General features: G+C 57.1%; 2 non-coding genes across 2 annotated transcripts; both read left to right on the top strand.

The window, feature by feature from the left end:
• Positions 1–1984: 1984 nt before the first annotated feature.
• LOC138223376 (U2 spliceosomal RNA) lies at positions 1985–2178 on the top strand. The gene has a single exon (XR_011181824.1). It is a non-coding gene; the product is annotated as a U2 spliceosomal RNA (small nuclear RNA).
• A 5507-nt stretch (positions 2179–7685) lies between these two features.
• LOC138223464 (U2 spliceosomal RNA) lies at positions 7686–7871 on the top strand. The gene has a single exon (XR_011181892.1). It is a non-coding gene; the product is annotated as a U2 spliceosomal RNA (small nuclear RNA).
• Positions 7872–14455: the final 6584 nt, after the last annotated feature.

Genomic DNA, 14455 nt, shown 5'->3' with positions numbered 1-14455 from the left:
TGGGCTAGCCTGCAGCCTATGCTCCTGGAGGTTTTTAAGGAGATCTTGGTGTCGGGGGAACTTGCAGGATCTATGAAAATGGGAGTCCTAACTTTGGTTTATAAAAAAAGACCCAAGGAAGATCTGGAAAACTGGAGGCCGATCCAACTGCTCTGCACTGATTATAAGATCTTGGCCAGGGTGCAGAGCAGGCGGCTGAGGAAGGTAATGCCCGACTTAGTCTGCAGGGATCAGACGTGTAGTGTCGAAGGTAGGAAGCTGGTTTGGAATCTCCAGCTGGTAAGAGATACCATTGAATGGGTAGAGGAGAGGGGTCTCGAGCTTATGCTCGTAAACCTGGACCAGAGCAAAGCCTTCGACAGGGTCCATCACCCCTTCCTGTGGGAGGTCCTTAAGAGATTAGGAATCAGCGAAGCATTTATCCGCTGGATTAAGATCCTATACAACAGGGTTGTCTCCAGGGTCAATGTAAATGGGAGGTTGGGGACAGGGTTTGTGGTGAATTGTGGTGTGAGGCAGGGGTGCCCCCTGTCCCCTCTACTCTACGTGTTATATTTGGAGCCCTTTCTGCAAAGGATTCGGAGCGACCCTCGGGTGGAAGGTGTAGTAGTTCCAGGCAGTGGTGGGACACAGGCAAAGATAGCTGCCTATGCAGATGATGTAACGCTGCTCCTCACCTCAGACAGGAGCCTTCTCCAAGTACTGCAGATCGCGGGAAAGATGAAGGAAGGTTCAGGAGCACTACTCAACAAAAGTAAGTGCACCGTAAAATATTTTGGCAAATGGAAAGACAGACAAGATGTGGTCGGAGGCCTCACTCTAGAATCAGGTCCCATTAAGATCTTGGGGGTTAGTTTCCTGTCCAGTGGCTCTGCCATATTTAACTGGGAAAACAAGCTTTCTAAAGTAAAGCAAAAACTGGGATTGTGGCAGAGCAGACCTTTGACGTATGTAGGGAAAGTGCTGGTGGTGAAAGTGGATGTACTGCCGTTGTTCCTTCACCTGGCCGGGGTGTTCCCGCTGCCTCCCAGGTTTCGTAAAGACCTGGTGAGGGCTATCTTCCGTTTCATCTGGGGCGGAGGGTACGAATATGTTAAGCGGGTGGACATGTGCAGGCCGGTGGAAGAGGGAGGCAGAGCGGTGCCTGACCTGCCTGTGAAATTAGACTCCTTGTTTGTCTCTGGTTTGTGTAAGCTTTTATATGAGAGTCCGGATCACCTGTGTGTTTATTTTACTCGTTTGTGGTTCTCATCTGTGGCAAAGCACTTGGTGGTCTGGACAAATACGACACCTAAAGCAGAGAAATTACCGGGGCATTATAGACATGCAGTACAATGGTTGAAGAAGCATCCAGGTGCTAAAGAGGGGCTTGTGTCTGTAAACCACAAAGCTTTGTACCAACTTGTAATGACCAGAGAGGAACCAGCGGTGGTGGGAATTACTGAGGAGGTATGGAGGCAGAACCAACCTGCAGGACTTGATAATAAACTGAAAGATCTTAATTGGTTCATCTTGTGGAAGAGGCTTCCGGTCAGAGAGACGCTACACCGCCACAGCCTCTCTAGACAGAATAAATGTCCACGTTCGGATTGCAATGAAATAGAAACTATTCAACATGTGTTATGGGACTGTGGGTTTGCGCGGAGGGCCTGGGATCAGTGTGGGGGAATCCTGAAAAAGGTGAAATCGGATTTTAACATAACCAGCCAGGTGATACTGCGAGGGATTGCAAAACCACGCAGATGGGGTCAAAGTTTTTTGTTGTGTCTTTTAATCAGCTTGGTTAAATACCATCTTTGGGCTTCATGAAAAGACCTTACGGAGCACGGAGTGAGTGGAGCGCCATCTGCTGTGGTTTATAAAGTAAAACATGAGATAATTTGTCGAGTGAAATGGGACATTTTGAGGTGGGGTTTTGCGGCAGCGAAAGAGAGGTGGAAGGGGTTATATTCTTTGGTGTGATATGGTATTGGTGTTGTTGCGGATTGCTGTTTGTGTTTTTGTAAATTTATAATAAAAAAAAAATCTGTTCTTATCAGTTTAATATCTGATACGTCCCCCATTGGGGGACCACATATTAAACGGATTTTTGGAACAGGGAGCTGGATCAGGAGCTTGCTCCGTCCTCTCCACGCATCGGCCCGGTATTGCAGCGCCTCCGGGAGCGGTGCACCACCTTCTCTCAGCGGTGAAAAGACAGACGTAGCAAGCAAGCAAGCAAGGTGGACTGGAGCTCCTTCTTCTCGGGTCTCGTCTCTCGTCCATCTGTGTGTCTCTGTGTCTGTCTCTCTCTCGCCCTCTCCGTTCCCGTGCTCCCTCTGTGTGCTTTCTCGCGCCTCGACTCTCTGGGCAAGCGGGCCGGCCCCCTTTTCGGCTCCCATGCGTTTTCCCTCCAAAAAACTTAGTTTTTTCAGCCCTTTCCCAGGGAGGCAGGCGTGGCTTGCTTGCTTGCGTGTGTCCCCGTCCCTGCGGGCCCCTTTCGACAGCTGGGCGTTTTCCCTCCAAAAAACGTAGTATATCCACCTTTTCTTTCTTTTTTTTTCGGCAGGCAGGCGTGTGCGCGCGTGCGTCCCCATCCCTCCCTCCCGAGAGAGAGCTGCCCCTTGCCTCTGCCCGCAGGTGCTGGCGCTCGGCTTTCGCTTGCAGCCGGTTGGGCACAGCTGCTGCCGGTGGGAGGGGCCTAAGCTAAGGAGGCCGGGTGGCTGGTGCCCCCTGCGGCTGCGGTCGTTGTCGGGCCGTTGACAGAAGATCAAAGAGTAGGGCCCCCGCCCGGGACTGGCAGGAAGGCAGGCAGGCAGGCAAGAGAGAGGGGGAGCGGAGTCCGGCGGCAGGCCTCTGGCTGCAGGGAGGCCGGCAGCTGCGTGGGTCCCGGGCTCCAGAGGAGTCGGCCTGCACCACCGTGCGCCAGCCGAACGCCAGCGCGTCGGTCCGCACCTTTGTGGGCATCGCTTCTCGGCCTTTTGGCTGCGATCCCTAGTACGTGGCTTGACCGCGGCTGGGGGGACACCAAGAGACCGTGAAGGGAGGACCGAAGAGGACACCGCTTGGAGGAGACTGCGCTGTTGGATTTGCCGGATTTGGACCTCGGATTGTGCCTGGACGACGGTTTCTGGATTTCGTTTGTTTGGAGTGGACGTTTGGAATCTTGCGGACCCCGGGTTCGGTGAGTAGGCTGCTTCGGCAGCCGAAAAAGCTGCGCAACCATGGCTGCAGACCCCGGGGCAGCAAGGAAGGCGGAGGAGGGTCCCAATATCCGGAAGACCATCCGCTTCATTTGGAAGGCGGATGGGGAGATGCCGGGGAGGGACGTTTTTGAAGGAGAGATCCTCTTCGGGATCTTGGATCTCGAAGTGACAGAGATTAAGTGCTTGCAGGGGAATCGGGCGCAACGCTATATGGATCTCTCCTTTGTGGAGGAAAAAGGACATCGCAGTGCGAAGGCAATGGAAAGTGGCAGACTTGCAAACTATAAGTGCGTGGGTTTGCAAAGCAACAACGAAAGGTCAGTGATCCTGCACATGTTTGACCCTTTTGTCCCTGACAGCGATGTCACGACCTTCCTTCGCTGGTACGTCAACCTGTTGGAGCCTCCGCGGGTGATCATGGACCCGTATAAGGTTTGGACGGGGAAGAGGCAGTACCACGTCGAGTTGTGGCCGGACGATAGAAGCAGAGATGGTTTTGCCCACCCGCCTGCCACTTTTGCGATTGGTCCAGGTAGGGGGTACCTCTTTTATGGGAATCAGCCGCCGTTTTGTCGCAAGTGTCGGGAGTCCGGGCATCGGGAGGCTGAGTGCAATGCAACAGAATGCAGGAAGTGCCATAAGCGGGGTCATCAGGCACGTAACTGCCCGGTTAAGGAGTGTTCCTTGTGTGGCAACACTGGCCACTTGTACCGCAGCTGCCTTCTCAGGAACGCTGAGTTTGCCAGAGCCATCTATGACCCAGCGGGGCTGGCAGGGGAAGAGACGGAGTCAGAAGGCAGTGAGGCGGGGGACAGCGAGGAAGGACATCAGGAAGGCGGTGGAGGAGCCCCTGGAGAAGCCAAGAAGGACACCGAATGGACGGTGGTGGTAAGGCAGAAACGGAAAGGGAAGGGGAAGGGGAAGGGGAGGCAACAAGAGGAGGGCGACGCCGACCCACAGGAAGGGCCATCACGGGTAGGAGAAGGGGATGTACGGAGCTGGGCGGATGCAGTAAAAGTTACACCCGCCGCAGCGGATGCAGGACCACCCGCAGATCCAGGGCCAGGTGAGGAGGAGGGGGGGATCCTCCACATGCCGGTGACGATGAAGAAAAACAGGAAGAGGTCGCAGGCGGGCAAGGGACAGGCGGAGACAGGCGATAAGAAGACGTCCAGGGAGTATTCTGAGGAGGCAGAGCTGGTCCCAGAGACGGAGGTAGGCCAGGCGACGGCGCCAGAGCAGGAGGTGATGGAGGAGGGAGCAGTTCTAGAGGTGACGCAGGACGACCAGGAGCTGGGAGGCACCGCAGGTTCCCTTCCCCCTGGGCAGGGAGACAGAGTTGGGGTACGGGGTCCCTTCTCTGTTGTGCAGAACCTTTCAGGTGAAGGGAGCCCCGTGGCAACGTGCCAGGTCATCACCCCGGACCGCGATTACTCGCTCCGATCTGACCCTGACTAGGGCTTTAACCCCAACCCTAATCCCGTCCCCCCTCCTCCCGACCCCGACCCCAACCCTGACCGCGGGCCTGGTTCTGGGCCCGGCCTTATTTCCAGCCCAGGATTCATTCCCGATCCCGGGCCCGATCTAGTCTCGGAAATGGAGGTGGCTCTGAGTCCAATCTCGTCAGCCGCCTGCGTGGAGGAGACAGACACCGAAAGTTCGGTCAGTACAGCAGGGGCAGAGCATCTGTCCGGCTCTAGCTCCAGCGAGGGCATGGAGAGCGACAGTTCCCCGGAGCAGCTATGACTCTCGCAGTGGCTACGGCTAATGTGAGGGGTCTGCGAAACCGGGAAAAACGAACAGGAGTTTTTCGGCATTTATCCCAAAGATCTGTAGACATTTGTTTTTTGCAGGAGACCCATTTGAAGGACCGCGAAGATGTGATTGCGTACAAGAAGGAGTGGACAAAGGGACCCTCATGGTGGAGCGTTGGAGGGGTGAACTCCTCTGGCGTGGGCATCTTGTGTGGTTCCCCAGGATTTGCGGCACAGGTGGTCAGCTCTGTGGTCCCCGGGCGCCTGCTAGTGGTCGATGGGACCTGGCATGGAGTGCGGACTAGACTGATTGGCGTGTACGTCCCGGCGGACAGGCGGCAGCAGGGCTCCTTCCTTAAAGATCTGGAGCCCCTGCTGTATACGAACAGGGAGCTGATTATTGGCGGGGATTTCAACATCGACCTGGGGGACTCACAAGGTGAGGGTGCCCACGTCTTCCGGTCCATGATTGCAGATTTCGGCTTGCGGGACGGATTCCAGAATGTCGCACACCACACCTGGGACAACGGAAGGGGAACCTTCAGGAAGCTGGACTACGTCCTTATTTCGGCGAGCTGGACAACCCTAAGCAGGCAAGTGACCCCTACTTGGTTCTCAGATCACCACATGCTGACGGTTTCCTTTGGTGTTGAGGACCCTCGTTTCCAGACTGGTTACTGGAAATTGAACAGGCAAGTCTTGCAAGAGGCGAGATACCGAAGGAAGGTCGTTACAGTGCTGAGAGAATGTGTGGAGAGGAGGGAAGCCTTCAGTTCGGCGGTGCACTGGTGGGAGTCCTGCAAGCGCATCATCTCGGTGGTGACAAAGAAGTATTGCAGGGTCCGCCGAAGCTTGGAGGAACGCCAGTGCGCCAAGCTCCAGGAGGAACTCGAGGCACTGTATGCTCAGCTGAACCAATGGGGCGCTTACAATGGCATGAAGATCGCCCAGATCAAGACCCTGCTTAGGGGTAAGTGGCTGCAGGGAGCTAAGGATTTTCTCTTCAGGCTACGGGGAGTTTGGAGGGAGAATGATGAAAGCTGCTCGTCCCATTTCTTCGGCGCCGTGAGGAGGCAACAAGAACGAGGATCCTTTGAAGGTGTTCGGAGGGCGGATGGGTCTGTAGCCACTTCCATACCCGGGATGTTGGAGTGTGCCACAGAATATTACAGCACCCTGTTTGAGGAAAAGGAGACCGACGCCGGTATCAGGAGCAGGCTCCTGGATGGAGTGGAGACGACGGTAGACGACCCCGCTGCATTGGGCGGGGCAGTGTCAGGGGCAGAAATCAGATCTGCCCTGTTGGGTATGAAGAAGTGCACTGTCCCTGGCATAGATGGTCTACCGACCGAGTTCTACCTTACCTTTTTTGACCAGCTAGAGCCGTTTCTGGTGCAGGTGTTTAACGAGGTGCTGGATCGTGATGGGCTTGGTTCCACCATGAAGATCGGTGTCATCTCCCTTATCCATAAGGGAGGTGACAAGGCAGACCTGGGCAATTGGCGGCCAATTCAGCTCCTGTGCACTGATTATAAGATCTTGGCCAGGGTGCTGGGCGGCCGCCTGAGAGCAGTGATGCCGACCTTGGTGAAGGCTGACCAGACATGTGGCGTGGCAGGCCGTAAGATCAGCTGGACCCTGCAGCTTCCGGAAAGTCAACCGGAAGCTGGGCCTTTGGCAGCAAAGATCGCTGACCTGGATTGGGAAGGCGCTGGTCCTGAAGATAGAAATCCTGCCTCTGCTTCTCCACCTGGCGGTAGCGTACCCCCTACCGGTCCGGAAGAGGAGAGATCTGGTAAGGTGCATTTTCAACTTCGTCTGGGGTCACACCTATGAGCGGGTCAAAAGGTGTGACATGTACAGGCCCCTTGCCGAAGGGGGTAGGGAGATTCTGGACTTCCCAGCGAAGTTGGACTGCGCCTTTGTAGCGAGCCTGTGCACGGTCCTGCACGACAACCCGGTCCACCTGTGCAGCCGGTTTGTGAGTCTGTGGCTGGCGGCCAGCATGCGGCACCTGACGGTGTGGACCAACACGACCCCTAAAGCAGAGCGGCTCCCGCTGCACTACCGCCACGCGGTGCGGTGGCTGCGGGCACACCCGGAGATAAGAGAGGGAACAAGGTCCTTTAACCATCGGACGATGTATGCGACGGTGAAGACAGAGGGAAAGCTGGCAATCCCGGGTGTGTCCAGAAACATCTGGCAGCGGGTCCAGCCAAAGGGGCTGGACAATAAGCTCAAAGACTTGAACTGGCTCTGCGTGTGGGGTCGTATGACAGTCAGGGCCATTATGCATGCACACGGGCTCTCCAAACAGAGCTTGTGCCCGCGACACGGCTGTGCAGGTGAAGAGACGGTGAGCCACGTTTTCTGGGAGCGTGCCTTCGCCCAGAGGGTGTGGAGATCGTGCGGGACCCTTTTTGCGCAGGTAAGCCCCGATTCCCCGATTTCGCAAGCGGTCATCCTGAAAGGGATATCTGGCATCCGAGCCAGGAACCGGAGGTTCCATTTGTGGCTACTGATCAGCCTGGTCAAGGCTTTCCTGAGGGATGCCCGGACGGATCTTGTGAAGCATGGAGTGGAGAAGCCTGCGTCTGGGATTTTGAAGAGGGTGAAGGAGGAGGTGGCCAGGAGGGTCCAATGGGACATTCAGAAGTGGGGGTTTGATGCCGCAAGGGAGCGGTGGAAGGACTTGTGCACGGGACATTAGGGGGGTGTTGGTGTAGGACTGTTTTTTTTATGACAATATGCTTTGAACTTTTTCCTAATAAAAAAAAAATCTGTTCTTATCAGTTTAATATCTGATACGTCCCCCATCGGGGGACCACATATTAAATGGATTTTTGGAACAGGGAGCTGGATCAGGAGCTTGCACCGTCCTCTCCACGCATCGGCCCGGTATTGCAGCGCCTCCGGGAGCGGTGCACCACCTTCTCTCAGCGGTGAAAAGACAAACGTAGCAAGCAAGCAAGCGAGGTGGACTGGAGCTCCTTCTTCTCGGGTCTCGTCTCTCGTCCATCTGTGTGTCTCTGTGTCTGTCTCTCTCTCGCCCTCTCCGTTCCCGTGCTCCCTCTGTGCGCTTTCTCGCGCCTCGACTCTCTGGGCAAGCAGGCCGGCCCCCTCTTCGGCTCCCGTGCGTTTTCCCTCCAAAAACCTTTTTTCAGCCCTTTCCCAGGGAGGCAGGCGTGGCTGGCTGGCTGGCTGACTGGCTGGCTGGCTTGCTTGCGTGTGTCCCCGTCCCTGCAGGCGGGCCCCTTTCGACAGCTGGGCGTTTTCCTTCCAAAAAACGTAGTATATCCACCTTTTCTTTCTTTTTTTTCGGCAGGCAGGCGTGTGCGCGTGTGCGCGCACGTCCCCGTCCCTCCCTCCCGAGAGAGAGCTGTCCCTTGCCTCTGCCCACAGGTGCTGGCGCTTGGCTTTCGCTTGCAGCCGGTTGGGCACAGCTGCTGCCGGTGGGAGGGGCCTAAGCTAAGGAGGCCGGGCGGCTGGCGCCCCCTGCGGCTGCGGTCGTTGTCGGGCCGTTGACAGAAGATCAAAGAGTAGGGCCCCCGCCCGGGACTGGCACGAAGGCAGGCAGGCAGGCAAGAGAGAGGGGGAGCAGAGTCCGGCGGCAGGCCTCTGGCTGCAGGGAGGCCAGCAGCTGCGCGGGTCCCGGGCTCCAGAGAAGTCAGCCTGCGCCACCGTGCACCAGCGGAACGCCCGCGCGTCGGTCCGCGCCTTTGTGGGCATCGCTTCTCAGCCTTTTGGCTAAGATCAAGTTCAAGTGGCACGCCCGCAGTTCTTGTCTTTCCAAAGGTCTAGAAGGCGATCGAAGATCCTAAAGAGTGCTTGAGCTGGTATCGCTCTAGGTTGAGCCTAGGGGGTTAAGGCCAAGCAGCAGCTGAGCTGGGTGGGATCCGGCAGCAACATTCTCTCTCTCTGCTCTCTCCTCTCCCCTCCCCCTTTCTCTTGCTCCGCCTCCTTGGCCTCTTGGCTGGAAGTGGGTACACGTGGCCTGCCCGCGGTGCTTGCTTTCTTCCTCGAGACTCGGAAGCACTATCCGCTCCCTCTCTCTCTCGCTCTCTCTGCCTCCTTGGCCTCTTGGCTGGGAGTAGGTACACGTGGCCTGCCCGCGGTGCTTGCTTTCCACCTCGAGACTCGGAAGCACTATCCGCTCCCTCTCTCTCTCGCTCTCTCTCTCTGCCTCCTTGGCCTCTTGGCTGGGAGCAGGTACACGTGGCCTGCCCGCGGTGCTTGCTTTCTTCCCTGAGACTCGGAAGCGCTATCCGCTCCCTCTCTCTCTCGCTCTCTCTCTGCCTCCTTGGCCTCTTGGCTGGGAGCAGGTACACGTGGCCTGCCCGCGGTGCTTGCTTTCTTCCCTGAGACTCGGAAGAACTTTCCGCTCTCCTCTCTCTCTCTCCTCCTGCGCCTGCACCTAGCTGGGCTTTGCCCACAAGGACAAAGGCCAGGGCTCCCTCGCTGCTCCTTTTGCTCTCTCTCTTTCCCTCCTTTTTTTCCCTTTTTGTTCCCTTTTTCTCCCTCAGAGATGGCAGACAAGAGGACTTTGATCCGGTTCCACTGGACAAAGAAGACGGAGCCGATGCCGACTGCAAAGGCCTTTTTCATGACCTTCCTGCGAGGGATCTTGCAGTTGGTGGCCGGCGATCTCTACTGCCTCCAGGACAACAAGGCAGAGAGATACATGGAGGCCTACATGGCCACGGACGCGGCGTACGAAAAGGCAACGAGACTGATCAGGGAGAAAGGTAAGACCCCTGGTTTCTCCGATTTCAGGCCGGAGCCTATGAGGAAGACGAACCAGAGGACCATTACGGTTTGCACATACAATCCCTACGTACCAGCGGAACGGGTAACAGCGTACCTAGGGAGGTATGTAACCGTAGTGGGAAAACCGACGGAGGTCAGGGACGAAGGCGTCTGGTACGGCAAACGCCAGTACCGAGTCCTCCTGAAGGAGGACCCAGAGGGCGTCGACGGTTTCCAGCACCCCCCGGCTCGCTTCAACATCGGAGCCGACAGGGGGTACCTCTACTACCCCAGGATGCCGGATTTCTGCAGCAAGTGCAGACGGTCCGGCCACAAGACAAACACATGTGACATCGTCAGATGTCACAACTGCAATGAGGATGGGCACCTGGCAAAAACCTGCCGGGCAGCCAAAAAGTGTGACGGATGCGGCGCCGAGGGACACCTCCTTCGCCAATGCAAGGTAAGCAAACCTTCGTTTGCGCAGGTGGTGGAAGCCGGCAGGCAGAAACCGGTCTCCAGACAAGGGGAGAGGGCTGAGAACAAAGAACCCGCACCTCCCCCGCTGAGACCCGAAACTGCCGAGGCCACACCCCCAGCCGCATCGGTGCCACAAGATGGCCGCCAGGAAGAGGGACAAGATGGCCGACCGGAGGAAGAGCCCTGGATAACTCCCAGCAAAAAGGGAAAGCGCAAGCGGGAGAAGAGACCCAGGGCGGACCCACCTTCGGAAGGACAGAAAAAGAGAGTGGTAAGGGAAAACCGTTTCCTCGTCCTAGAGGAAACGGAACTTTCTTCCCTCCAGGCCCAGGAACAACCGGAGGAGGCGCTCCAGGAAATGGAAACCCTCCCCCCCGAGGTCCAGGAAACGGAGTCCCACTGACAAAAGGAGGAGGCAGCCCAGGAAGAGGTAACCCCCTCTCCCGAGGCCCAGGGACAACAGGAAGTGGCATCACAGGAAGTCGGAACCTTTTCCCCGAGGCCCAGGAGAAACTGGAGGCCCCCGAAACCCCCCGAGAGAGGGAAGAAAGGAGCCTCCCCGAAGCGGTGGCGGAGAGTATCCTCGAGGACGACGAGGATTATTTTGAAGCCGTCCTGGAGCCCGGACTGATGGTAGGGCTGGACCTGTCCAGCATGTTTACTTTTCAGTCCCCAGCGAAACCTGGAGGGAGCCAGGACCCGAATGAGAGGAGTTACATCTAGGCTAAAGAGTGCCCAGATGTAGATTCCCAAGTTTCTGCTGTAAGTACAGAGAGGAGGTTTAATTTTCACTAGTTTAACCATGACTGTGAAACTAACCTTCTTAACAACTTACGTGAGAGGGCCGAGAGACCCAGTGAAAAGACGGGGAGTCTTTCATGATCTGGCCTCAAAGTCTTTCTCAGTTTGTTTCTTACAGGAGGTCCACCTGAAGGATGAAAGCGACAAGCTGACATTCACCAGGGAATGGACGAAGGGAGAATCATGATGGAGCGTAGGAGGGGTCCACTATTCCGGAGTGGGAATCCTCCTCGGAAACCCAGAGATGACGCTGGTTTCCTCCTTCTCGGTGGTGCAGGGCCGGATCCTGGTCGCAGACATCGACTGGAGGGGGCAGAAGTTGAGAGCGATTAACGTCTATGTTCCGACGGAACCCTCTATCCGGAAGGAAGTGTTTGCTGACCTGGCCAGCTGCTGCACCACTAACAGACAGGTGGTGCTCGGCGGGGACTTCAACGTCGACCGGGAGAAGAGTAGCGGCGCTAGCTCGGCAGAGCTGGAGTCGCTACTCAAGCAGTTCTCCCTAGTAGACGGCTTCAGACGGTGCCGCCCTAACGACTCCGGAACGACCTGGAAAAACTCCCGGGGAGTGTGCAGCCGCCGGGACTACATCTTCCTGCACACGACCTGCTCCCTGGAGTCGGCGACGGTGTCCCCGGCGTGGTATTCCGACCACGAGCGCTTGACGGTGGTGACTAACACCAGCCTGCCGGCATTCGGTCGTGGGTACTGGAAGCTGAACCGGGAGATACTGGAGGAAGACTACTTCAGGGCACTGTTCCGGAAAGACTACGCGAGCTGGGGAGACCTAAGAGACGGCTACAGCTCCGTGGTGGAATGGTGGGAGTCGGTGAAGGACAGGACCCGAACCCTGGCGCAGACGTACTGCAGACGGAAGGCGGCCAGGGAGAGGAAGGAAGCTGCACGACTCCAGAGGCAACTTGAGGAGGAGTACAGCTCGGCTAACCGGGGAGGAGCCTTCAATTCAGCCCGGGCACGGGACCTGAAGGAGAGGCTCCGCAGACTGCACACGGAGAAAGCTAAGGCTTTCCTCGTCAAGGCACAGAGGGAGCATTATGAAAATAATGAAACTTGTTCCTCCTATTTCTTCAACCAGGTCCGGGGAGCCCAGAAAAAGAGGGTGATCCACAGCCTGAGACGGGGAGATGGAGAGGAAGTGCTGGACGAGAGCGACAAAGTAGAGGCGGCCACCGCTTTCTACACGGAGCTCTTTTCAGAAAAGCAGACGGAGGTGGAGGCAGGCGATGCTTTTCTGGAGGGGCTGAAGGCACGAGTACCGGAGGAGGTTAGGGAGGACTTGGAGGGTCCGATCACGGCCGAGGAGCTGAAGGCGGCGCTCTTGTCCATGGAGAATGGCAAGGTGCCGGGGCCGGACGGACTCCCCAAGGAATTCTACACCTGCTTCTGGGACACCCTGGCGGCAGATCTGGTGGAAGTGGCGCAGGAGATCTTCCGCCGGGGGAAACTTGGAGACACCATGAGGGAGGGCGTCATCTCCCTGCTCTTCAAGGGAGGAGACGCCGCCGACCTCAAAAACTGGAGGCCGATCACGATGCTCTGCGTGGACGTAAAGATCCTGTCCAAGCTCCTGACCGGCAGACTGAGAACCACCCTCCCCCACATCATCCACAGCGACCAGACGTGTGGGGTGGAGGGCGATCCGTCAGCTGGAACCTCCAGCTGACCAGAGACGCCATCGCCTGGGCTGAGGACCGGAACGTGCCCATGATGGTGGTCAGCCTGGACCAGGAGAAAGCCTTTGACAGAGTGAACCACAGCTATCTGTTCAGGGTGCTGGAAAGCTTCGGTTTCTGAGAGAGTTTCAGCCGCTGGATTCAGATTCTGTACTCTGACGTGGGCAGCAGAGTGAACGTGAACGGAAACCTGGGGGATTTCATTCCCCAGGAATCCGGAGTACGACATGGCTGCCCCCTTTCACCCTTTCTCTATGTTCTCTTCACAGAGCCCTTAGCAGAGGCGGTGAGACGGGACCCCGTCATCGACGGCCTGGAGATACCGGGAGGCGCGGGGGAAACCCTGAAGATCTCCCAGTACGCCGACGACACGACGCTGTTCCTGAGGTCGGACAGGGGGTTGAGGAGGGCCCTGCAGGTCATGGAGCAATACTCCAGAGCCTCGGGGTCGAAGCCCAACCGCCGATAGAGCAAATTGAAGTTCTTCGGGCCCTGGAAGCACAGGAAGACGGCGCCGGAGGGTCTCGAGCTCTGCACGGAGCCCCTCAGGATACTGGGGGTTTCCTTCCAGAGCCAGGACAACGAGACCAACAACTGGACTGAGAGGATCGCCAAGGTGAACGCGAAGCTGGGTCTGTGGAAAACACGGTCGCTGTCCTACACAGGGAAAGTGATGGTGTTGAAAGCAGACGTCCTGCCGGCTTTGGTTTACCTGGCGGTGGTGTACCCGCTGCCGGCCAGACTCAGACGGGCGCTGCAAGGGATGATCTTCGGCTTCGTCTGGGGCTGCAGGTACGAGTCCATCATGAGAAACCGGATGTGTCAGCCGGTCGAGGAAGGGGGTCGAGATGTCCCACATTTCCCCCTGAAACTCGACTGCATCTTCTTCTGCAACCTCTGCCGGGCGCTGCGGGAGCCCATCGGCCACAAGTACCAGTACTTTGTCAGGCTGTGGCTCTCCATCCCGATGAGGCACTTGGTCCAGTGGTCAAACACTGGGCCCAAGGCAGAGAGGCGACCGGAGTTCTACACCCACGCAGTCAAGAGGAGCAGGAGGTACGAGGCCACGAGACAGCCAGAGCTCTGCACCAACCACAGAGCTCTGTACAAAGAGGTGAGGGGGCACCTGGTCGCCAACGAAAGGCTGCGAGTTCCCAGACAAGTCTGGGAAAGAACGCAGCCGAAAGAACTGGACAACGAACTGAAGGACCTCAACTGGATGGCTGTTCACAAGAGACTAGCCACCAGAGAGGTCCTCTACAGACACTCGATTTCCAGGAATCCGCATTGCCCCCGGGACACGTGTTTCGTCGAGGAGACTCAGAAGCACGTTTTCTGGAGCTGCCCCTTCGCCAAGGCGGTGGGGGGCAGAATGGACAACATAATGCAATTCCTGGAAACGAATGCGGTGCTCAGCTACCAGTACATTCTGCTGGGGCTGGCGCCTACCGGACTGGACAGGGGGACACAGTTCCTGTTGTGGCTGCTGCTGTCCCTCACAAAGAAAGGCCTGTGGGACGCGAGGAACAATCTCATCCGGCACAACATCGAGTGGGGAGCGAGGGAGCTGGAGGAGAGGATCCTGGCGGACCTCAGGAGGAGGATGAAGCGCGACGTTGCTAAATGGGGTTTCCCCACGGCAAAGGAGCGCTGGAAAGGCCTATGGACCCTGTACAGGGATTAATGGGTTACAGCAAGTGGTAGGGTTTGGAGGGACACTCAAATTAACACAAATCCGCCCACCCTTGCATGGATTGATAACGGACAATCACTGCCGTTCCGCCGTTGTTTGAAT

This window comes from Lepisosteus oculatus, chromosome 16 (assembly GCF_040954835.1).
Source record: "Lepisosteus oculatus isolate fLepOcu1 chromosome 16, fLepOcu1.hap2, whole genome shotgun sequence".
In the NCBI taxonomy this organism is placed as follows: Eukaryota; Metazoa; Chordata; class Actinopteri; order Semionotiformes; family Lepisosteidae; genus Lepisosteus; species Lepisosteus oculatus.
This window is presented reverse-complemented; position numbering and strand designations above follow the sequence as displayed.